Consider the following 26871-nt stretch of genomic DNA (forward strand, 5'->3'; position numbering starts at 1 on the left):
AGTACTTTTTATGAAAATTTTAAGAGCTTTATGTTTTGGTAATCCAAACAAAAACACGCAAACTTATACTTCATAAGTTTTTTGAAAATTTTTGTCTTTTTTTAGTTACTTGAGAGCCAATGAATCTCCTCTAGGGTTTGATATTAGGTTACTGCATAGTTTCTAGTGGTAATGGAATGATTCCCAACATTTTAAAATCACAAATTTTAGATTTTTTTGCCAAAACTTGCAAATTTTTCGCCCCAGGGCGCGAAAAAATTTCCTTGAGGATTTGAAAATAAGTTACTGAAAATTTCTTATTGGCCATGGAATAGTTTTCAACTTTTTAATATCACAAATTTTAGCCATTTTTTATAAAACTTTGTTTCATTTTTCGATTGTTTCGGTTTTTAGGGGACAACGAATTTGTTTGAAGGGATGTCCCTTTTCATTTGTATGGAGCAACGAATTTGTTTGAAGGGATGTCCCTTTTCATTTTTATGGAACAACGAATTTGTTTGAAGGGATGTGTGTTACAGGATAATTTTTAGAGACAAATAGTTTTTAAGTTATCAATATCCGGGTTTTTAACGACGTTTCATTAAAAGTTGCCATTTATGATTTTGAGGGGTCTTTGAATATTTATAAAGGCGTGAATGAAGATGGGTTACTGGATAGTTTGTAGTTAGAATTAGTTAGTTTTGAAGTTATGGCCGGATTTTTAAAAAAAATTAACTTTTTTCCTGACTTGGTAAAATGTGTAGAGCTTTTCCGAGTTTTAATAGCTTGATGCGTCAATGAATCATTTCAAGGGCTTGAAGGTGGTGTACTGAATAGTTTGTCAGAACGAAATAGTTCGGAAGATGTGAATATCCGGAATTTTTTGACAATTTTTGTGGTTTTCGAGTTTATTGATCTTAAAGGGCAATGAATCGTTTTCAGAGAAGAGATGGGTTACTGGCTGGTTTCTAGCAACGGCGAAACAATTTTCAAGATAAAACTATCAGGAAATTCGGCGTCCTTATTACGGGCTGAATTTTTCTAACATCAGGAAATTTAGCAACTTTCTATTGAAGTCTGGATTTTTTGTGCAAGTGAGAAATTCTTTGTCCTTGCTTCAATTTCTCAAGCCATAGAGGCCAATAAAAATTTTTGTAATATAAAATAGAGTACTCGATATTTTAAGTTAAATAGCATAATAGTGTTGAAGATTTTAAAGTCCGGAATTTTAGCAATTTTTCTTTAAGTTTTGCCAATTTTTCAAGGGTTTTTGTGAAACTTTTTCGAATTCTATCTTCAGGTGCCAATTTAGATGTTTAGAAGCTTGCGATTGTGTTAGTGGGTATATTTGCCTACTTTAAAGTTGCTTTCGAGGTAATTGACTGGAAGACATTCAGCCACTTAATTTTATTTTTGTCTGAGCTATGCAAATTTTATCGAAATTTTTTGGCGGTTTTTGCCTCTATTTTTATCTGATATGTGCTAACACATTTCTGGTTGTCTGCAATTCAGTTTTATGCTGTATTTTATTAGAAACGATGAATTGATTTTGATTTCCAAGCTTTTTTCCAGTTTTTAGAATTTCTTAAAATCATTTTTATTTGCTCGCGAATGAGAAGCAAATATTGTAAACGTGTGTCTTTTTATGGAAATTTTTCGCTCGACTGTGTTGTGCTTTTCTAGAATAATCTTTGAGTTTTCAGTGACTTTTTCACGCACTTCTTGACGTTTGAGTGATTCAATTGCTCTCACTCCGAAATAAATTTTGTTGTTCAAGCAAAACCGATTGTTTTGACGTGATGACAAGGCGCTAATAGCTGAGTGGTTAATTCCTCCGTCGAGGTGACGGAATCAGACTTAGGGGTCGGGGTTCGAATCCTACCGTCTGCTGATATCTTCGCACCCATAAAGAAAAATTTGACTAGTCTACACTCCCTGAATTTAATTGCTCTTCCGCAGCCTGTTATTGGAGAGCAATTTTTCTGACGTTAGTCGGTTTATGTTTCTTTTTCTTGAGCTCAAGTCAGGAGTATAGTTTTGAAGACATTCACATCAAGCATCAAGAAGCTGTATTGAACCTTTGCACTTTTTTTACTGATTTCCAGATTTTTTGTATGTTTTTGCCTGCTTCTGCCCGGCGATTGAAAAAATTTAGTTTTCGATTCCAGGTTTCTGGCCTTGACATCTGAAGTTTTCCAGGTTTCTGGCCTTGACATCCTTTGGATTGCTTTTCAGTACTTGTCCTGATGTTTTTTGGAAGATGTTTTCACACGCCATTTTTCCATGCCTCTGAGCTTTCAGAACGGGATAAACAGTTAACGCGCAGTGGGAATCAATTTCCATTAGAATCCCTAGCTGGCTTAGGTGATCTTTCAAGTGTTTAGGGTATTGAAGCTGCTCGGAAGGCCTAAATTCCTGGTGAAAGGTTTTTACAGTTCAAAGTGGTTGAATTTCTCATGTTCATTTGTCATATTTTGAGTTTTTGTAGGATAGGTCTTAAAGTGACGTCATTCAAAGGTTATTAAACGTTTTGCCAGATATATTTTTTGTCTGTTTTTGAGGTATATGTTTCGGAAAGGCACACCTAAGCTTTTTGAAACTTTATTGTTTAAATTTTTCAATATTTTGAGGATATTGACTCTCAATGAATTGTTTGAGAACAATTTAATTTCAAAGATGTGGCAACTTTTGAAGTGCAATCAAAATTTGCGGTTTGCTTACAGTTATTTAAACATTTGTGTCCTTTTCTGAGGCTTAAAACATTTAAGGGCGATGAAATTTCTTAAATAAATAAAATGGGTTACTGGGTTGTATCTAGAGCCAATGAAACGTTTTTGAAGTAAAAAAAAGTATAAACCTCACTAAATTTGCAATTTTTCAAAAAAATATTCTATATTGAATTTTCAGTATTAAGGCACCAACAAACATTTTTTGAAGCGTAGGTAATCTTCATATTCCATTTGCAGCAATTTAATTTTACGTTATCGGCTAAAATAAATTTTGCAATACTAATCTTAAATTTTTGGTAATATGTATAGCTGACATTTGCTAGTCTGCTTGCCGGGCTATGTTTTTTGTTTCGTTGTTGCACGTTGTTTCCTCAAATTACATATGTTTTCTCGGCAAAACTGAAAAAAAATCAAATTTTCATATTTAATTCTTCCTCTCACCAACAGCATATTCGTGTCTGGTGTCCTTTCTCACTATGTCTCCTAGTAGAAGATGTCAAGCTAGTTTTGATCATACGAGACTTACCTCACTCACTAAAAATGGACTTCTTTTGCACTTTAAAATTTCAGTTTAATTTGAATTATTTGATTGCCAAAGGAACTGGCGTCAAAGCATTCATCGTTAGATTTTTTACGTTGGTTTTTGAGCGGAGTTCATAACTTTCTGAATTCAAACCTGTATTCGTTTCTATCTGTGTTATACGGCAAGTTTTTTTCGCAGGCATTCCGGCCATCTGTTTATGCTATTTTTTGCGTGACCGACTTTTCGTCCGATCCATCTGATTTATCCTCAAAAATGGATAAGCAGGTGATGCTCGGAGGGCTTTAAGTGGCCGAGCTGCTCTCTGAGAGCCTTAACCACCCCCCCCCCCCTCACTGCTCGCATCACTAAGTCCCAGCTGGCTAATTAGCCTATACCGACGCCAACCGCTGGTCGGTCGTTTGCGAGCAATCAATTCGCCCCCACATTGGTCGTTTATGTTTCAGTATTGTTCACGACAATATTTAAGATCAGAGTTCTGAGAGAGAGAGAGAACAGTAGCAGAATGCAAAACTAATTTGCTTAAAAATTAGAAACTTATGTCACATTTGTCCACACATTACGTCGCCAATCCTACAAGTTTCAGCAGAGTCCGCGTTTGCGGACACGTGTGACGACATTTTGTCACCACTTCTCGTATGGAAGAAATGTGGTCAAATTTTAATGCAAATAGATAAAAATTAACCTATCGCGGATATCAGTGACGATATTCCCAATTTTGAGTAAATTTGCAATTGTGTGCCTCACTGTCACTGTTGTCCGCGAAAGCTTATGACGCCCAATCTTAAAACATGGGGGAGCGGACAACGATGATATTAGCAAGCAAATTTGCGCGTAATGCAATGTCTTTTTCTGAGAAAACTTGGATATCGATGGCAAGATTTTGTTGCTGTTATCCAATCACACTGTCAATATTGCCCTCATGGTCTCTTTTGCACGGTTACAGTATCTAATTGTTAACGATAGTTAGAAAATGCCAATTAGACAGAAAAGAAAGCCTAGTTGATAATTATTTGCAGACAAATCCTTCACACTTCTGATTGCGTTTTTAGAAGAGAAATAGATGTTTTGCAACCCCCCCCCCCCCCCCCCCCCTATCAGGATACTAAAGTAATTGCTAAACAAATTCCAAAAAAGTTTTCCACTAGTTGAGCAATTTTGCGAGGAACTAATTGCTCAAAATAGTGGACAACGGATACGTTATTCGGTTTTAGGAGTGGCAATCCCATTATGTTTTTCTTTCTTGTTCCCGGTTAAAACGAAAACATTAAATATATTATTGTACCCAAAGTTAAAAAAGACGTACTATTTGCCCCGTAATGTTGGTTGCTATTAACCTCATCTTCATTGGCTGACAATCTTTTTTTGTTTTAGTTTTCAAAAGCAGTATTCATTGGATTATTAAGCTCTCAAACAAAGTTCGAAGGGTCTTTTTATGTAATTTTCCGCTTGACCAGTTTTTTATCTGGCGTTTTGAAATTTTCTCCGCAAAAACAGGATGGAACACTAAAGCCCGGTTAACACTAAGTCTCTGAGCATCTCTTCTAGTTTTTAAGTGCACATCTCACTGAAGCTGCTCAGAACACATTAAATTATGCTGGAAAGGGAAGTTTTTTGATGCTTGTTAAAAAGTTGAAATGAGTTCTAGTTCATAAATTTGCCACAAATTGCTCTTAAGTGTATTTCGGCTTACTTTTAATTTATCCGCGTCATTTCAGTCAGCTATTTTTGCGCTCCTAATTTTTGCAACTAAAAAAGTTTCAGTTGTATTAAGGCATTTCTTAACAATCCAAGAATTTGATTCTATATTTCTCAATGCATTCCGTATGGTGCTGTCTTTCTACGACTCCAAGTATTGTTTTAATCTATCTTTAGGACTGGAAGAGGAGTAATGAAGGTATGTATTTTTAAGCAACAATCTAGTTGCGGTGAATTTGAAACGCGAAATGAAGCACGTGTTAGAATTTTCATTTTCAGTTTGAATGCTGAAAAAAGTGAAAATGGGGCGCAAACATGATATGTTTGGCTCTTACCACTACTTGACAAAACCCAAAAAATTTTATCTAATCGACCAACGCACCATGTACATATTGTGATGTTCGCAGTTTTAAAAATGATGTGCTAAATGAATTCAGTTTGGTATATATTCTACATAATTGTCTCACTTTTTAAGACTGGTTTTTATTCGGTTTTGGTTGTTCTTCTAGTAGATTCAAATGCTTTTGTTTCTCAGATCTTTTCAAAAATTAAGGAAAGTAAGTGAAAAAAGGTTTGTGCAAAGCGCAAAGAAAGATAACATTTACTTGCTCATATTTGTACTCAAGCTACAGTAGCAGTGCAATTTGAAAGCTTTATTGTCCCTCCTGCTATGGAAGTAAAATTTGCTTGTTTTTTGGTGTTTGATTTTATTCTTATTTTTATTAGTTCTCTAGCTTAAAAAACTGACAACGATAAGGCACCAATCCTTCTGTTAATGCCTATTTTGGTTCCGAGAGTTTCGATCGAAAAAGAATTGGCCAAAAAAATCCTCCAATTTTTAGTTTCGAGTATTCGGGCAGCAACGATTTTGTGTTCGATTAGGAATCAAAATTTAAAACAATAAGAAAACGATTTCTTGAGTTATTTAAATCAATTTTAATTTACTTATAATTTTCAATTTTAGATTCACTCGTGCTTATTTTATCTTATTGTTTATATTTCGGATATGATGTTCTCTTTATAATCAAAAGCCGTATTTTTTTCAGTCAGCCTTATTTAATTTTTCCAAAAATTTGTCATTTGGAATTTGACAAAACAAGGAGGCTCCGTATTTTGAGTACGCAAATAAGTTTCCGACCCCGCTCATCCACACTCTTGACTTAATTGGCTACCAAATGATGAAGAGATAGAAAATTTTCAAAAACATATATATCGTTCAATAAACAACCAATGGAATATAATAATGCCACGCTAGATGGCCAATGAACGTTGTTGATAGTAGGACTACTAGAAAGGACAATAATAAACATCAAACAACAAACATTATTTACGACCAGAACTCGATGTCTATAATAAAAAAAATCATAACAAAATCAAGCTCGCATCAGATAAAAAACCCAAACGAAACAATTTCACTTATAATTTATTAGAAAAAACTTTGTACCTGTTCTCAATGCAACTGGTAAACAGGTGGACAAAAAGAGTAAAGATGTCCGAAGTTCAAAAATGCGTTTCTATTTTTGAAAACAATTAATTTAACCGTTACTAATGTTATTTGACATCAACTGAAATCCCAAAACATTCATTTTTATCTCCATAGGAAGCAATTGAGAGTTCAAATGACATTCCTATCTCCATAGGAATGTCATTATCAAGCCTTCAATTGCGCAAAATTTCAAAGCTAATGGGTCTAAAGATTATCAATATAAACTAAAAAGAAAACAAAAATCCTATAAAATTTACAAAAAAAAATCTGAAATAATTTATAAAATCTCTTAGTTACAGTAGTAACAAAGACAAGAAACAAGTGTTTGAAGCTAAAGCTGTTATATAGATTGAACTTTAGCTCTCTGGAAACGTGTTGTGACCTGTGTTTACAGAGACTGAGCTATAAATCGGCTGGAAAACAATTTAAAAAATGACGAAGCTCAAAAACCCAAAAATGTTTTTGAAAACAAACATTTTCAAAAGTAAAAGCAGACTTAAAGTTTCAACAAACAGCAAAGGATTGAATTGAAATACATCAGGAAACCAATTGGGCCGGTTCATAAGGAGACTAAGTCACGATCCCAAAAACTAACCACAAATAAAAAAAAGAAGCCAAAACTTCAAACAATTTTAGGAGATGGCACTGTTCAAGGCACTATAATTATGAGATGTTACCCGCAGGAGCTCGTCAAACTCTCCACATTTTAACATCAAAAATTCTTCCTTACAAAAAGGACTACGTAGACTTGACAATAAAAAGAAACCCAAAAACTGAACAGCATAGAATTTAGAAAAATTTCATGAATTTAATGGTCGAAGCAATCAGTTACAACGTGTAACCAGGCGCGAAAAAATTTTTGAATCAGCAAAATTAATTGAGACTTATTAGTGAGATTGAGTTACTTGAATGCAAAAATGAAAGCAAAAAGCATACAGTTGAAAAAAAACCTTTTTTAAAATTCAATTCGAAAGTAATTAAAACAAACAGATATAATCTGAAATCTTCAACTAGGTTGAGTTATACGTCCTGGGGAAGCAATTGAGATCTATCGTTATTAGGTATATGATGTAAAACAACAGAAAGAAGGACAAACATAGGTGAAAACAAAAAAAAGTCCATAACATTTTGCGAGATAACTGTTTCTCAGCCCAAAAAGCATAAACTTTATAACAAGAACAATTAACTTATCCAGATACGCCTTTTTCCAAATCTGAGCATTTTTGTACTATGCTTTCTCTCAGTTGGACTTGTCAATAATCAGAAAAGTTGACAAGGAAACGAAATGAACTCATAAAGTATGCAATTATGCTCAAAAATAAAAAAAAATTGACAACGCGTAGTATTAAAAAAAATGAGACCCTTAGTTGAACATAAATCCGTTACGGACAATAATTTTTAACCCACAGAAAATCAGTTTCTGCATGTTTACTGAGACTGAGCCCAAAGTTGACAGAAATAGAATAGTGGCAATTTTCAAAATTTAACCGATATTTTCCTAAAACAAATATATTCAAATTCATAACAGACATTAGATAACAACTGAAAGAACAGTCTAAGTTCATTTATACCGCCCAGAAAAAACTGGATCTTCGATTGGGGACAAGAAATCATTGGGTTTCAAAAAAGATAACAAATGAAAGCAAAACTAAAGAAGTCCATAAAATTTTTAGGAAAACATTTGTTCGGAGCCATAAAAACAATGAGCTTAACTCTGAAGATGTAATATAATCTCGTTGCGCCTCGTTTATTGTAAATAGTATCTGTCAATGTTTGAGCCCTGATTTAAAAATTTTGTCAGAATATTATGAAAAAAAATGTCGCGCCCCATTGAAATGTAAAAAGTTTTATCCTAAGGATCCATTGTACTCCTGGTATAGTCATTTAGATAAGATACATTGCTGTTCGAGAAAAGCAGCGCAACTATCTCTATTTATCTTCTTCTAAAGTACTACTCAGCTGATATTGAGTACTAATTTTGGGGAGCGAGAGAGATTTTGCTATTTGTAGAAGAGACTTCTGAGGACAAATTACACTACCAATTATTCTATGTTTATTGAATAAGGGAGTTTAAAACGAGATTTGTGTGAGAACATGTACGCAAAATTGAAAAATAAAGAATGAGCAGCAAAGCTGCTGCTAATTGAAAAGAAAACGTTTTCACACAAGCAGTAAGTTTGGGTGACATTTTGATGAAATTATCTGCAAATTGCGTGGATAAAATCTAGAACTTTAGAGTGTAAATAAAACTAAATGTGATATCGTGTTGAGATCTACTTCTTCTCTAGCTTTTGAATACAATTGAACATGAAAATGAAAAAAAAATTACAAATAACAACATTTACAAATATTAAATTTTTTTGCGGCTAATTTTGTACCACAAAATGTATTGGTTTTTAAAATTTACGGATCTTTTCAACAATTGACCCCTTTTGCAAAAGGGGGCCTATTCTTGAATAGAATTTAAGCGAGCGATTTATTAACCAATTAGAGACGACTAAACTTTCCGTGTATGTTCATACTGTGTTAAATTGGATAGAATAAAATGCGCCATGCTAGGGCAATTAGCCGAATTGGTGTTACGTAGTAAATATTAGCCAATCAGAATCGATTTTATCTAAATAACAAATACGCATATAAATCGTTCCAAAAAAGGTTTAAATACGTTCTAATATACGTAGAAAGTTCCGAAAAAGTAAAGTTCATTTAACCTAATTTTAAAATTTTATAACCACTATATGTATCGATTAAGCTGGTTTTCGACTTAATATTTTTAGGTTTTCTAGACAATTGCCGATTGAATACGAACTGATTTGACGTCAATGACATCACACAAAAAACCAGTAAAAGAGCATCGAGAAAACCTTGCCGTCTAAGTTTTCACTTGTTGACTTGAACTTTATAATGCTTTTACGTTGCTTTGTACACCTTAATGCTTACACGTTGTTATGCTTTGAACGTATTCTGATAGTCGAAAAAAGAGTTGAATTGAATCCTCGAACTACAGTTTTTTAGTGAGTTTACGTTGGTGCCGCTCCTTACTTGAGCCGCCTTCAGTGTATACTTCTTTTGTCTAATTGTTGTGATAAACTTATTGAATTGAGTGAAAATGTTAAGAATAACTTAGTTAATAATCCAAGCCTATTCGCCTTTTCTAGAAATAATAAACTGCCTTATACTACTGCAATAATCAACGGAGTTACAGTTGGAGCGAGACCCTTTTTCGTCAGGGTGTCATTACACTACTCAAAGAGGTTTTGCGGAGGAACAACGATTGGTGATCATTGCATTATCACAGCAGCTACCTGTGTCAATCATCATGGAGATCGCACACGGGGGTGAAACGCGAGCCTATGACAGAGTCTGGATTCTACTCAATGGTCTGGCTATAGTCTGATCAGGATCCAGATCTTAGTTGGCAGATCAGAAGGGGCAACTAATCAAAGGCAGAGGTGTAAATGGATCTGGAACTTCCTGGACCACCTCGAATGCCGGCTATATGGTTTGAGATATCCAAAAAAACCCAAAACTCTAACTAAAACTGTTAGACGAAATTTTTCGCAAATTTTATGGCAGTAAATGTTTATTTTTTTAAATTTAGACGGCAAGAAACCCAACCGTGATTTTTTTTGGATGATGGGTTAGTAGAATTAAACGAATATTTATAGAAAACATTGGTAAGGGGGCCCACAAAAAATAATTTTAGAGTCGAGAAAACATCAATTTTGAAAATTTTTGGCCGATTTACCAAAAATTCGAGAAAAATGATAGAGTCGGTTAGCATATCCAAAAATAACCTCTGATATAGAGAGAATTGATAGAATATTATGCTAAATTGTTCAATTTTGCAAATTTTTGGTCAATTTTGACGCAATTGAAAAAAAAAACGTAGAATATCAATATCGAATATACGAAAACCGTACTTTCGCGCATAAAACGTCTAGTTTACTGGATTACCGTTCCATATACACGAAAATGCAAAAAATTGACCAAATATAGAAAAAAAGAACAAAAGCATAAAAATTTTGACAAATTTGTCAAATATCTTTTTTCTCAACAAGAAGGTTCGTCAATTCAGTGAAACTCAATAAACACAAAAAGTTGTGAAAATTTTCACAAATTCTGGCCTACAGAAAAAAAAATTGTCGAATCACTATAATTTTTCCTCGTCGCTCGTTTATTCACCGTTTCGTTCGCGTCCTTTTCGCCCTTTAACTTTGCAATTCTCCGCGTTCCCTTTTTTTCAATAACGTCGCTCTCCCAAAACTTCGCTTCTCGTTTTCTTCCGCTACTTTCCCGGATTCCGATGTAGTGTGTCATATGTGATGAAGTATGTTGTTGTTTTTGCTGTAGTATGTTGAGTATGTTAGTATGCTGGTTTGTTGTTTAGGTCTTATAGCTTTCTAGGGTGTGATTTAAGTTTATTCTCGAGTTACGGTTGGATTGTCTTTTGATTTTTCGACTTTACTAATTTACTAGCCCTCCTGTTGTAGTATATTGATTTTGCTGCTGTTTATTTGTGTGTATCTGTATGATTGCTAGTTGGTTTGGTCTTTTCGCCTTCTAGGGTGTGACTTAAGTTTATTCTCGAGTTACGGCTGGATTGTCTCTTGACTTTTCCAACTGTCTTAGTCTACAAATACACTATTGTAGTTTATTCAATTTTGACGTAGTTTGTTTAATACCGTTAGTATGCTGATTGTTTGTTGTGGTTTGGGTTTTGCTAGGATGTGACTTGAGTTTATTCTGGAGTTACGGCTAGTAAATTTCTCGACCTTTTCATCCTTTTAGTGTACTACTGCATTGCCGTAAATTAATTTGTTGTTATATTAAGCCCCATAATGTACTATGCTAGATTGTCTTGCAGTAGCTTTTCTCCTTCTTCCTAGGGTGTGACTTAAGTTTGTTCTGGAGTTACGACTAGGTTGTTTGGTTGAGTTTTTGCTGTGGTCTGCTAAAATAGTTCTTTCCGACCTCATTTCCCGCCCGTTTTTTCCCCAACGTCACGTTTCGTTACGTTGCGCGTTTTTCGCTCGACTTCCCGTTCCGTTTCCGTTCCGTTGCGCACAGCTCGCTCGACTTATCGCTGTTCCTGTTTCCGTTTCGTCGAGCGTTGCACGCTCGAATTCCCGTATGTCCTTTGTCTTGCTCCGCGTTGAGCGCATAGCGTTCAGCGCTCCACATCTGTTTTTATCGGGCACTGTGTGCTCGACGACTATTTCTGCTCTTTGGGCGGTTTGTTTTACAGACCGTCTACAGTGTGCTGTGTTTGGTGTCCTTTGCGCTGGGTTTGTTTTGCATGGATTTGGTTTGTTTGGAGTGTGCATATAATAGATAATTGTTTGCAGTGGTAGTTTTGTTGGTCATTGGAAATAATAACATCGTGATGTCTAATAGTCTGGATCAAAAAGTCAAAAAAATGTACGCTGCCAGGTCAAAGCGTGAAGCTGAATTGCATGCTATACATGAAGACATCCTTCATTGTATAAATAGTCAAAGTAGGCAAGTGAAAATTGAACACCTAGTAAAAAAGTGCAACGACGCATTTATGACTGTTGTAGACAAAAATGAGGACCTAATTGCCTTTGCTGGAAAAACGGAGGATCCAAGTGCACTTGTTCCTTCATTAGAGTCTTACTTGGAGGCAGTGACAACTAAGAATGACAAGATACTCACTTCTGCACGAAACTACATCAACTCTGCTGATGATAAAGTGAGTGAGTTCCAGGAACCAAGGGCTCCCATTCTTTCTAGATTTCCCTCAATTATGACCTCGTCAAAAACATCTAGTCAGCGTAAACATAATTACGTAATTGCTAAAATGAAGCGCGAAGAAATTGAAAAACAGAATGAGGCAGCCATTCGCCTTGCTAAACAGAAAAAGCAAATTGAATTAGATGAACTGGAGGAAAACAACAGGGAACGTTTGCCAGAGGCAACTCAGCAAGAATTTGAATTGCTGGACGCCGTTTCTAAAGGTAGCCAATCTGAAACAACTGCAAGTGCTAGGAGCTAAATGAGAAGTGAAAAGTCTGTCCAAGACTGGATCAACACCTCACTTGCTTTAAGTTTTCACAATGAGGAGAAAACTAGTGAACCACAGGTTATGATTGACCCTTCAGAATGTCCTATTATACTCCACCTGAAAATTTTTTGGCTGCTGCTAACACACAGGCGTTGTACCAGGCGCACCTAAGGGCGCAAATGCTTCAAACAGGCCAGCAAGGCACGGCGCCCCCAAGCATAACTAACCAAGGAACAGCGGATAGTCAGCCGCCTTCTGTACACGCCCCAGGGGCTTCTTCACCGCCCATTCAACAGTCCATTCCACCACAGACGTTCGCACCACACGAAAATCAGAAGATTGCAACCGAGGTTTTTCCCAACGCACAACTTCAAATTTCGCAATCCAGGGGACCTGAAACATCAAGTCTGCCCGAGAATAATTCGGCCCATCGTATATGCCCCCGACAACAAATTAATTTTGTCTCCCGAGCACCAAACGCCACTCTTCCTCCTTTTCCGACAACAAATCATCTAGCCCCCGCAATAAACGTTCCCCTGCACCCAAGCGCCCCACCAAGTCCAAACATTCAACAGCACAACTCCGAACCCGCTCATCCTAACGTCCTTCCCATTCCGAACCCAGTCCTTGCACCTAACCTCACTGCTCCCATCCCACAGGCCCCTTTGATTAATCGTCCTCTCGTCAACAACACTTTCCAGAATAATAATAACCCAGTACACAACGCTGTACGTTCCGTTGCTGCTCCTGTCCCAAATATGCCCAATATCCCATTTGGCCAAAACTTTGTGCCAAATATGAGTCATTGGCGGTTTCCACAGCAAAGACCGTCAATAGTCAACCAAGACACAACCACCGTGAATGGTCTGCCTCCAAATGTACACTTCCATATCGCACCATCAAGCACTTATGTTCCACTACCAATTTATCAGAATTCGCCCCCTTTGATTGATATGCGATCACCATCAGGTGCACAGGAGGAAAACCTGATCGCGACTACTAGTAATGTTGTACCTGGTCTAGCCACTCCGGTTTTTCAGCCAACATACCCCTATGTTGGGCCCACTCCGTTGAGTTTGAGCGGTCCGCAGGTGTCTGCACCTGCCCCTCCGATACCGGACAATGCGTCATTGATTAGGGAATTAGCTGATGCAATAACAAGCAAGAGAAACGACCCTTTGCCCGAGTGGAAACTTGCAGAGTTTAATGGCGACCCATGAAAGTGGCATGAGTGGAATGGTCAATTCAAAAGCGCGATTGACTCGCAGTCGCTCACTGATGACGTTAAATTGACATACTTTAAAACACTCGTCACCCGTAAAGCAAAGATTGCAATCGCCGAGTTTGCTTACTGTGGTTTAATGTACAAGGATGCACTAAGGACTTTGGAACGTAAATTTGGCCAGCCACAGGCAGTTGTAAGTGCACACTTGGATAAACTAAGCAACTTTCCGCCTCTTAAAATGCACAATAGCGATAACATCATTAACTATTCTGCAGCCATATCCAGCCTCATTGGGGTTTTCAAGTCACTATCATATGATGCTGACTTGAAGAGCGCTTCCCTACTTAGCCAAGCGGTACAGAAGTTACCACCAAACATGAAAGAGTCATGGTCACTGTTTACGGTTAAGAAGCACTGGGTTAAGCTTACCCTCCTTGACTTTAACGATTGGCTTAAAGAAAAGGCTGAGGCCCATGATCTTATGAAACAAAGCGCAACCAAGGCCAAACCTGAAGAGAACATCACTTCAGTAACAAAGACCAAAACAGTCTCAAAAGTGTTTGCATCAAACTCACAACAAAGGAACACAAAGAAGCAAATTCCATCTTCTTCCACAAACACTTACTCTCGGTGCATTGTATGCAAAGGTAACCACCGGCTATGGGAGTGTCGAGTTTTCAAGAAAAAGACTCCAACCCAGAGAGCTAAGTTGGTGGCGGATAACAAACTTTGCTTTTCGTGCTTAAGGGACGAGCACACATTCCGCCAGTGCCCTCAGCCAAGAAAGTGCCGAGCAGAGGGGTGTAATAGTTCGCTTAACTCACTATTGCATGGAGCAGATAGGGTTTTCCCAACAAAACAGTCAACAAATCCCAATACTATGCAGTCTTCTGGCAACACAGGTCAAAGTAAAGCAACTACTAGTCAACAGCCGTCTAATAAGACCACAACAATGTCATCTGTTACTGATGTTAAGGGGCTCCTTCAGGTAACGGAATCGCAGTTGGTCAATTCGTCGGGTTTAGATACCAAGGCTTTAGTATTGTGTGATACCGCCTCCAGTAACTCTTGGGTGGCCGTTAGTCTCGCAGATAGACTCGGTTTGCACGGTAAAGCACTAAAGCTAACTGTCAAGGGTATTAATACCGAAGAAGTAGTTGACTCTAGGATTGTTGAAGTTACTGTGAAACCAAGAGAACATCAAGATTTCGAACCATTTACCATCAACCCTTTCGTTAAAGAGAGTCTGAACGTCGGCTCTGATATAATTAATGTACAGGCCCTGCAAGAGACTTACCCACACTTAGCGGTCCTTGATCCCGTGACATATTCCTATAAAGACATTATGATGATACTCGGATAAGATGTCTATCATGCCATCCGGCCGTTAGAACACATCTCTGCCGATGAGAAGCGTTCACCCGTTGCCGTACGCTTACCCATAGGTTGGGTCTTAAGCGGTCCGTTACCATCAAGTTCTTGTTTAAGCTCAACGTGCTTTAAAGTGAATATCGAACATGACAATGAGTTAGCAAGTCAAGTAAAGTCACTGTACGACATTGAATCATTCGGGGCAAACAAGCAGGTCGACTCCAGATCTGCAGCAGACGCAGGGGCTCACGAGATCCCTGAGAGTACCACCATACACAATGGCCTGAGATAGGATGTCGGAATGCTGTGGGCAGCAGACAACATCCAGCTCCCAAATAATTACTTCTCCTCCCTTGTGCAACTAAAATTGCTCGAAAAACGTTTGGCCAAGGATGAAGACCTCAGAGAGAAGTATACTAGTACCATCAAGGAAGACCTAAATAAGGGGTATGTAATTGAAGTTCCGGACGCTCACAAGGTTGAGAGCCGGTCTGATAAAGAGTGGTACCTACCCCACCATCCGGTTTTAAACCCGAAAAAACCAGGTAAGGTGCGTAGGGTGCTCAATGGAGCAGCAAAATTTCATGGCGCCTCACTGAATAAATCTTTGCTCACTGGCCCTGATCTGCTCCAAAATCTTATTTACGTACTTCTTCGCTTCCGACAACATCCATATGCCGTCTCCGCCGACATCGAGGGAATGTTTCTACAGGTTGGCGTGTTACCATCAGATCAACCATCACTTCTCTTCTGTGGCGGGAGGACCCCACAACTAACGTTGTAGTGTATCAATATACGCGCCGTATATTCGGGGCTAAAGACTCGCCCACATGCGCCAACTATGCATTACAACGCACTGCGAGAGACAATGCCAAGTTTTACCCCGAAGCTGCAAAAGCCGTCCTTGAAAACTTCTACATGGACGATTATCTTGACTCAGTGGAGTCTCCAGAGAAAGCCATCAATAGATCGGAGGAATTGGTACATCTTCTCCCTCTCGGTGGGTTCAAGCTTACAAAGTTCGTTAGCAATGTACCAAATCTGGCTGACCGAATTGAAAGTTCCTCTCAATCTACTGAGCCCAAGGTTATTGTTTCATGTCAGGAGGATTCATCGCATGTGCTAGGGTTAAAGTGGGATCATACTAATGACACTTTAGTTGTGAGTAGGGGTACAAGCTGCGCTATCACAAGTCCCTCACGCAACGCTTGTTCCTAAGTCTTGTCTCGAAAGTCTTTGACCCCATTGGTCTTGTCGCACCTTTTACGGTCGGTGCGCGACTGCTCTTAAAAGACATCTGGCGTGTCACAGGACAACAATGGGATGACGAGCTCCCACAGGACATCGGGCAAAGATTTTTGGTTTTGGGTTGCGGACTTACCAAAGCTTGAAAACATCCAAATTCCCCGAAGTTACTTTACTGGACCCTTTGATATTATAGTTGCATACGTTCGGTGACAGTTCGCAGGATATTTTGAGTGCGGTCGCATTCTTGCGAGCCCGTGTAAAAACACCTACGCGCGAAGAAAAACCAGAGCTTGCGTTTGTTTTAGGGAAAGCGCGCGTGGCGCCAATGAAAGTAATGACTGTCCCAAAACTCAATTTACAAGCAGCTCTACTTGCCGCTCGACTGAAAAAGGAAATTACAAATGCACTTACGGTACCTGTTAACCAAGTATTCATGTGGACAGATAGCACGACCGTTCTCCATTGGATTAACTCCAAAGAAAAGCAACCAATTTTTGTTGCAAACCACGTTTGTGAAAATTTGGAGTATACCAGCGTTGACCAATGGAACCACGTCGCAACTAAGGATAATCCAGCTGACGCTGGCACGCGTGGAATGTCCGCTGAGGTTTTGCAACTAAGCAGTTGGGTCAATGGTCCACATTTCTTAACTAACTCAAGTTTCCCTTTCGTGCCGAACAAAGACGTCATTAATAACATCAAATTTGGCGTCAACCAAGCAGTCATTATAGAAGACACTGTTTCTTTCGCTACACCTGTTAAAAAACAGACAACTCCCGTTCCGTCGTTATTCCCATTTAATAAGTTTAGTTCTTATCAAAAGCACTTGCGCATTGCCGCATACGTTCTCCTGCTTTTGCCGAAACATGCCGGCTACCGTAACCCCGATGGTAGCATTACCGACCCTACTGAGCTTGACGAAGCCGAGCGTCATCTACAGTATTTGGTTCAAGGAGAGTCTTTTGAAGCCGAAAGAAAAGATCTTGACAATAAATTCCTTAGACGGAGTAGCCGAATTGCTCCACATTCAACGTTTATTAGTCCAAATGGGCTAATCCGCTCCTCGGGCCGCATCAAGCGGTTAATTGAAGTTGGGTTTAACGTAAAGTACCCAATCATCTTAGATGCACGTCATCCGTTTACAAAATTGTTCCTTGATGATACCCACGTAAAGTGTTTTCATCAAGGCGTTGAATACCTAAGATCAATTGTGCAGGAACACTATACAGTTCTGAAACTAAGATCGTCTTTACGTTCCATCAAAGCACACTGCCTGAGATGCCGAGAATTCCAAGCTGTTACTATGCAACCAATCATTTCCGACTTACCTAAAGAGAGACTTACTTACCAGTCGCCTCCCTTCGCGAACACTGGCGTTGACTACTTTGGGCCATTCTATGTTACTGTCCGCCGTACTACTGAGAAAAAGTGGGGCTTCCTCTTCACCTGTCTCAATACTCGCGCTGTTCATGTCGAGATAGTTACATCCATGGACACCAGTTCTTGTGTTATGGGAGTTGAGCGGTTTGTGTCACGTAGGGGTACACCTGCCATGATTTGGTCAGACAATGGCACTAACTTTTTTGGAGCGGAGAAAGAACTCCGAGAAAGTATTGAAAAATGGAAGGTTGTCAACATTGCAGCTGAGCTCGCTCACAAAGGCATAAAGTGGAGATTCAACCCACCCAGCGCACCACATCAAGGTGGTATCTGGGAGATGTTGGTACGCAGCTTCAAGCGCGTGTTGTATACTATTCTTGGCACGCGGCCTCACGGATGTGGTACTGCATACTACCTTTTGTCTCGTGGAGAATGCTCTCAATTCGCGTGCTTTAACACCCGTAAGCGCTGATCCGTGCAATTTGAACGCTTTAACGCCCAACCACTTTCTTTTAGGAGAATACTCTACCGGTATTCCGTCTGTTGTCGGCAATAATGAGCTTGACTATCGTAAACGTTACAGCCCGTGCGCAGTCGTACGCTAATGCGATCTGGTCCCGTTGGATCAGAGAGTACGTGCTGACGCTGAACCGACGCTATAAGTGGCAGACGCCTGCCGAGCAACACCTTAAGACCGGTGACTTGGTTTGGATAGTTGAGGAAACCGACCCTAGGGGTTACTACCCAACTGCTCGAATTGTGGAACTCCGTTACGGCTCCGATAGCGTCAAGCGCTCCGCCGTGTTACGTACGTCGACCGGTTCACTCGTCCGCCCGCTTGTGAAACTTGTACCAGTTTTCCCAACATCTTCTTCCGGGCCGGAGGATGTTACGTAGTAAATATAAGCCAATCAGAATCGAGTATTTCTAAGTAACAAATACGCATATAAATCGTTCCAAATAAGATTTAGATACGTTCTAATATACGTAGAAAGTTCCGAAAAAGTTCATTTAACCTAATTTTAAGTTTTTATAACCACTATATGTATCGATTAAGCTGGTTTTCGACTTAATATTTTTAGGTTTTCTAGACAATTGCCGATTGAATACGAACTGATTTGACGTCAATAACATCAGACAAAAAACCAGTAAAAGAGCATCAAAAAAACCTTGCTGTCTAAGTTTTCACATGTTGACTTGAACTTGATAATGCTTATACTTTGCTTTGTACACCTTAATGCTTACACGTTGTTATGCTTTGTACGTATTCTGATAGTCGAAAAATGAGTTGAATTGAATCCTCGAACTACAGTTTTTTACTGAGTTTACAATTGGAATACAAAGCGAAAACTTCGCCGCGATATCCGACCCGCGATTTCCGGATTACATCCCACAGCGCATGAGAGGCATGGCCATGAACAGCGGTCCGCAATTGCGCTTAAATTGATATTCGGCTATATAAACTTTAGGCCAACTAATATTGTGGTAAAGTATAGCACAAAAGGGGTGACGAATCTCTACTAGGTACCAAAGGGGGGGCAATTGTTGAAAAGATCCAAATTACTTGACGTTCATAAATTAAAAATTTTTAGTTTTTGCAAAAATCACCACTTCTTTGATCATCCTCAACTTAAATCCTTCGATAGTGCACATTATTGTGTTTTGAATGGTGAAAAATTGTTTTCTCTTTTGTTTCCATTTTCTTAACTGATTTATATCAGGCTATTAAACAGATTTGGTGTTGAGTGACTAAGTAGTTTGTTTTTTGGATGGAAGTCTTTGTTTTTATTGTTTGAAGAGGTCGCTCTGCTGCTCTTTCGCTCGATTATGGAGCCTTTATTACATAAATACTATTACAAATGTAAAAAGCTTTAACTTGATTACCAATCAAAAAATGGGCTTGATCAAAACGGTTATAACTGGAAACATCATTATTATGAATAAAGCTCGCGAAAAATTTGTTGCATTAGTCCTGTTTCTTTTCAAATATTTCAGGAGTCAAACTCTCAAAAAGTACGTCTTTTGCAACTCAAGTCAGTTTTATAGCCTTTTTGAATAGTGGAACCTCCAAAGTCTATTGAATCTCCTGGTTTGGTTCAATAAAAGTTTCGGTGAAAATTGCTGTTGGTTTGACTGGCTCAAAGTTCTTACCCGGGTCGAGGTTTTAGGGTAATTTTTTGTAAGAAATGTGGTGAATGCGGTGAATTTTTGTAAGAAATGCGGTTGAAATAAATATTTCACTGCATTTCAGCGCCTTAGAAAAGTTCACTTTAAAATTCACCGCATTTCTTAAAAAAATTCACCGTATCAACTCTTGTGGCAAAATAATGTAAGAAATGCGGTGAAAGCGGTGAATGCAGTGAAAGTGAAAAAAAATAATTCACCGCATTTCACCGCATTTCTTACAAAAATTCACCGCGAAATTCACCGCATTTCTTACAAAAATTCACCGCATATGATTTCCAACGTTTACTCAATATGATTTAAATTCAGAAGAAATATCAAAGCAGTACGTGAAAATTGGCGAAGCGGACTAAGCAGTGGAATGCATGCAGGAGTTCAGAGGTTCGAACCCCTGTGGGGAGGATTCTTTTTTGTAAGAATACTGAGAACGAGGTGAAAATAAATAATTCACCGCATTCACCTCAAAAAGATGTAAGAAATACGCGGTGAAAATTTTTTTTTCACCGCATTTCTTACGAAAATTCACCGCCAAACCTCGACCCGGGTACCAGTTGTGGCGCAAGGTTTGCGCTCTTCAGATTTGCCTATGAAGTCCCGATTTATGCATGGCCAACAGCACTGTGTGGCAATGCTTATCATGCCCCCCCCCCGCGCTTCCGGGTTGCCGCTTCGATGTTTTTGATTACGCAATCGCTACATTCATGAGTGAAGCATCTTTACTTTGTAACCACGCGATTATTGTTTTGCTGCAGACTTTGCTCACTATTATGTTATAATTACTATAACTCTTTTAAAAGATGGGTTTTGCTATCGGTGAGGTTTGCTGACTATTATGTTATAATTACTACAATGCTTTTAAAAGATGGATTTTAGGACTATTGTTGAGGTCAGTAATTTGCGTTGAAGCAATGGCAGGCGACGTAAGAGGTTGGGTATTTGGTTTTCTATTTTTGTGTCGTGGATGGTGTGAAATGTTTCTTCGCTTACCGGTCGATTTGAAGATTTTGATTTTGGGTTAGTTGAAGGCTTTTTGATTATATTTTTTGAGTTTAAGATAGAAAAGTGGGAGTTGAGAGAGGGAGAGAGAGAGAGAGAGAGAGAGAGAGAGAGAGAGAGACTGATTACTACCATGGATTTGGGCAAAAATCACTGATTGTGTACTTGCGTAGTGACTTTTCAAATATTATAGGAATTTGTTAAGTTTGGTGCAAATTTAAAATAGTTTGAGTGAATCTTTCGCGGACCGCTTTTACCGGTTTTTTTGTTTGGGATACGTATTACGTTCTCCCATCTCAAGTGAGCATGCTGTTTTGTATTAATAACTACAAATATACGACAATTTTTTTGCTAAACTACAAGAGAAGAAAAATATCGTTTTTGATTTAGTATTTTCATTTGTAATTACTTTGTTAAACACTCAATTTATGACGAATACGGCAGTATTAGAGAGAAAACTAGTCTAGCTTTCCTTTTGTTAGAATGTATCATTGACATTATTTTGGCTTGTTTCTGTTCACATTTACCGGATTATCATTGAATATTTTCGTCACTTTTGAAAAAGTTGAATAAAAATTGTCAAAAATATGTTTTTTAAAAAAATGATGTTCGCAGTTTAAAAATGATGTGCTAAATGAATTCAGTTTGGTATATATCTTACATAACCGTCTCACTTTTTAAGACTTTGAGTTTTTATTCGGTTTTGGTTGTTCTTCTAGTAGATTCAAATGCTTTTGTTTCTCAAATCTTTTCAAAAATTAAGGAAAGTAAGTGAAAAAAGGTTTGTGCAAAGCATAAAGAAAGATAACATTTACTTGCTTAAATTTGTACTCAAGCTACAGTAGCGGTGCAATTTGAAAGCTTTATTGTCCCGCCTGCTATGGAAGTAAAATTTGCTTGTTTTTTGGTGTTTTCACTCGTGCTCATTTTTTATATTTCGGATATGACGTTTTCTTTATAATCAAAAGCCGTATTATTTTTCAGTCAGCTTTATTTAATTTATCCAAAAATTTGTCATCTGGAGTTTGAAAAAAAATATCAGAGTTAAAGGTGATTTTTAACTCTGATTTTTTTGTCAAATTCCAAATGACAATTTTTCGCAATGTTTAGAATATTTGGGCCCTTACTTATTTCGCATCCTCATTTATGTTTTAACCGGAGGCTCTTCATTTTTTTAGAGCTGCTTCAAAAACATCATTTTTCTGCAACTTTTGGACTAAATTTTTAAAATTCGTTTCCGTTTGAAACTTTTTTAAAGCATGCAGTCATTTGTTTAAAGTTGAAAAAGATTACTTCTTTACAAATTAGCGCAAAATAATGCTTAGTTGTGCTGATGCATATCGTGATTTTCGATTGCAGTTTAAACATATTTTAACACAAATCAAGGTTCCATTTAAAATTACACAAACTCAAAATCGCGGAAATACGAAAAGAGCAGTTACAGAAGATAGCAAAATGAGAATTTTTGCGTAAGAAGCATGAGTTGCTGCGTGTAGTCACTAAAAAAGATTAGATACATTGCCGTTCGAGAAATGCAGCGCAATGACCTCTATTTATCCCCGTTTAAAGTACATGTCCTACTCGGCTGATTTTGAGTACTAATTTTGGGGAGCGAGAGAGCTTTTGTAGAAGAGACTTCAGAGGGAAAATTGCACTACCAATTATTCTATGTTTTTTATATAAGCAAGTTTAAAAGAAGATCTGTTTGAGAACCTGTAAGCAAATTTGAAAAATAAAGAAAGCAGCAAAGCTGCTGGTAACTGAAAAGAAAATGATTTCACACAAGAAGTAAGTTTTAACATATAGATGAAATAATCAGCAAGTTGCGTGGATAAAATCTAGAACTTTAGAGTGTAAATAGAACTAAACGTGAAATCGTGTTGAGATCTACACTCCCTTTAACTTTTGAATACAATTGAAGATGAAAATGGGAAAACTGTAAAATAAACAACATTTACAGATATTAAATTTTCTCCTGGCTAAATTTGTATCACAAAATGTACTGGTTATTAAAATTTACTTAACGTTGATAAATTAGAAATTTTTAGTTTCTAATCACCACTTCTTTGATCATCCTCAACTTAAATCCTTCCATAGTGCACATTATTGTGTTTTGAATGGTGAAAAATTGTTTTCTTTTTTGTTTCCATTTTTAAACTGATTTATTTCAGGCTATTAAGCAGATTTGGCGTTGAGTGACTAAGTAGTTTGTTTTTTGGATGGAAGTCTTTGTGTTTATTATTTGAAGAGGTCGCTCTGCTGCTCTTTCGCTCGATTATGGAGCCTTTATTACATAAATACTATTACAAATGTAAAAAGCTTTAACTTGATTACCAATCAAAAAATGGGCTTGATCAAAACGGTTATAACTGGAAACATCATTATTATGAATAAAGCTCGCGAAAAATTTGTTGCATTAGTCCTGTATCTTTTCAAATATTTCAGGAGTCAAACTCTCAAAAAGTACGTCTTTTGCAACTCAAGTCGGTTTTATAGCCTTTTTGAATAGTGGAACCTCCATGGTTCAATAAAAGTTTTTTTCGGTGAAAATTGCTCAGTTGGTTTTACTGGCTCAAAGTTTTTACCAGTTGTGGCGCAAGGTTTGCGCTCTTCAGGTTTGCCTATGAAGTCCCGATTTATGTATGGCCAACAGCATTGTGTGGCAATGCTTATCATGCCCCCCCCCCCCGCGCTTCCGGGTTGCCGCTAAGTAGGTCCTCGATGAATGCGTTAGGAATGGCAACTTGCTCTTCGATACCAAGGCAGCATGAGAGTACGCGAATATGTTTTCAATGGGATTGTATATGTTGATTTATCTCCTTCAATCGAGCTTCGGTGTTTTTGAGTACGCAATCGCTAAATTCCTGAGTGAAGCATTTTCACTTTGTAACCACGCGATTATTGTTTTGCTGCAGTCTTTTCTTACTTTTATGTTTTAATAACCATAATGTTTTGAAAAGATGGGTTTTAGGACTATCTTTGAGGTTTGCTTACAATTATATTTTAGTTACTATAATGTTTTTAAAAGATGGGTTTGCTTACTATTATGTTATAGTTATTATAATCTTTTTAAAAGACGGGTTTTAGGACTATCGATGAGGTTTGCTTACTATGGCGGTGCGCTTTCAAATGTTTTTTTGCTTACCGGGCGATTTGAAGATTTTGATTTTGGGTTAGTGAATGTCTTTTGATTTATTTTTTGAGTTTTAAGTTACAGAGAGAGCGAGAGAGAGAGCGAGAGCGAGAGAGAGAGAGAGAGAGAGAGAGAGAGAGAGACAGAGAGAGGGAGAGAGGGAGAAAAAGAGAGAGAGAGAGAGAGAGAGAGAGAGAGGGAGGGAGACTGATTACTACCATGAATTTGGGCAAAAATCATTGATTGTCTACTTGCATAGTGACTTTTTAAAATGTTATACGAATTTGTTAAGTTTGGTGCAAATTTAAAAGATTTAGAGTGAATCTTTTGCGGACCGCTTTTACTAGTTTTTCTAATTGAGATACGTTGGTCTAGGTTCTCCCATCTCAAGTGAGCATGCTCTACTGTATAAATAACTACAAATATACAATTTTTTTTACTAAACTACAAGAGAAAAAAAATATTGTTTACGGAATATCGGATACGGAAGTATCAGAGAGAAAACTACTTTAGCTTTCTTTTTGTTAGAATGTATCATTGACAATAATTTGGCTTGTTTGTTTCTGTTCACATTTAGGGATTTTTACTGAAAATTTTCGTAAAATTTGTTTAACATAAGTAAAAATTGTCAAAAAATATGTTTCTAAAAATAATTGGTTTGAGCTAAAAGATAAAGGAGTGTTTGTGAACCATCTGGTCAAACTTTTTGACAAAATATCTTCAAGTTTCATTGTTTTTTTTATTTGTTAGATCTTATTATAATTTTGTGGCTATATTTTTGTCAAAAACTTCGTTTCATTGTTTTTTTTTATTCGTTAGATCTTTGCATAATTTTGTTGCTATATTTTTGTCTTGTTGAATTAATCACATTGAATACAGGTTTTGTATCCTATTATTTGTGTCTCAATCGAAAATTGCCAATAATTTTAAGAACAGATTACGGTTTTAACGGCTTCGACACCGTTTTCTCGCGAAATTTATTGCTTTTTGTCGGTAACTTCCGTTCTTTTTGTAGAAGTATGACATATTCTAATGTAAAATCAAAATGGTTTTTTTAGGTGGAATAGATAAAAATTATGAATTTTTTCAATCCATTTTTAGTGCTTTTCACGACTTATATCAGTTGTTTTCTAAAAGTCTAACATAACTTTTAAATTTGCCGTTTTGCTTCTTTTTTCTACGTATTACCTAATCTTATTAGCGAAAAGTCACAACTAACATTATTGTGTTGAAAAGACGTGAATTTTTGTATATCTAGTATCTATACTGAGAAAATTTTAGTTTTAACAGGTTCGTTAATGTTTTATCGGAACAATTAATTGAGTTTTTCAAATTTGTGTGTTTTTACCGTGCTGTTTGTAGACTTATGGCGTATTCTGAACACTGGCAGAGGTCTCAAGGACTTCCTATGAGGGTTTGAAAGAGAATAATGGGCAAATTAAGTTGTTAGCTGTTGGTTTTAGGAGTATGAAATTGTTTTCTTTCAAGGAATTAACTTCTTTGTAACTTCCCCTTTGTTCTTTTTGACTAATTGTGAAATAGTCTCATCCATGACATGTGATGTATCACATTGTTTTTGCGAAATTGAATATAACTAATGGCTTCAGTGAATAGATTATGCTCTACATGTCTTCGAAACCATTTTCCAGCAAAATTTAATTAAATTGTTTATTTTTTTTCTGTAATTGTCGTTATTTTGTAGTCGATGACTTATTAAGGATAATTACAGGCCTCAATGGCTTCTTTGCAGGATATAAATGAAGCAATTCAATGAATTCATTCAATAGCTCATGGTTTTCTTGACTTTGAAACCAATTTTTTCACAAAAGCTTGTTTTTTACTTTGGTCCTTTTCCTCTAATTGTTACCTAGTGTTAATTAATGTCAGGTCCTTTATCTTGTCAAAAAAGTACAAGTTTCTTTGTTAATTTTATCAGACGTTTTTTTGACTTCTATATTAGTTTTTTTTTTAAAAATACATACAATTTGGCAGTAGTTATTGCTTGACGTTTATATTTAATTTTGTCGTTTGTCTTGTCGGGTAGTTTTTTTAATGGCAGGTCCCGTAGGCACTCTAATAGGTACATTATTGTATTTATTTAGTGGTTTGAGTTTAAAGCAATTTTGTTGTTCGTATACTAGTTATTTTTTGGAAAAATATGTGAATTTTGTCCACCTGTTCCTCACTTGGTAAACAATTAAGATAAAAGTGTGGATGAGCGGGGTCGGAACATTATATGCAAACGCACGTCACCGAACCTCCTTGTTGATTTGATAATCCTAATTCTTGCTTGGAATTGACTTCACTGTCTTAGATAACCAATTTGAAAATTTTCAAATTGTGAAACTCACAAAGAAGTTTGAACCATTAGATTTGACTTCATTGAGCAAAACTTGCTAAAATATTTGAAATTTTAGCTGAACGAAAATAGCTGAACGATTGAATGGAATTGATTGTCGACATGGATTCTCTTAGAGTCGACATGGATTGGGCAGCAAGTACCGACCAATTTATTTTAATGATTTCATTTTATAGACAAAGTATTTGTGTCTGGTTGTTTCTGCATTAGAAAATATGTACAATTACAAAAACATGGCTCCTAAGAGGTAAGTCTGGTCTTGGGGTCTTGACAATTTGTAAAGACCAGAATAAGTAGAATGTTGGGAAGTTGTATTTGGTAATGTTATAAGCAAGAGGCGGAGCTTGGTCCAGGGACTTAGAATGATATATTTCAATTTTTGTTCAAGTCTTATGAAATGCTTACGGAAGCAATAAAATATTTCCATGAAAATTGCGTTTACCTTTCTAGCCATTAAATGCTATATACCCCAAATTCCTGTAAAAATACATAATGGGAAATAATAAACGGCCATTTG

General features: G+C 37.1%; 1 protein-coding gene across 1 annotated transcript in view; it reads right to left on the bottom strand.

The window, feature by feature from the left end:
• LOC142352206 (uncharacterized) overlaps positions 1 to 17111 on the bottom strand; it is a 354267-nt gene extending 337156 nt beyond the window's left edge. The window contains exon 1 of the mRNA XM_075404638.1: positions 17098 to 17111. The gene's annotated coding sequence lies outside the window, so the exon portion shown is untranslated. The remainder of the gene's footprint in view (positions 1 to 17097) is intronic.
• Between the last annotated feature and the right edge of the window lie 9760 nt (positions 17112 to 26871).

Source organism: Convolutriloba macropyga, chromosome 1, assembly GCF_964194025.1.
Source record: "Convolutriloba macropyga chromosome 1, txConMacr16.3, whole genome shotgun sequence".
NCBI lineage: Eukaryota > Metazoa > Xenacoelomorpha > Acoela > Convolutidae > Convolutriloba > Convolutriloba macropyga.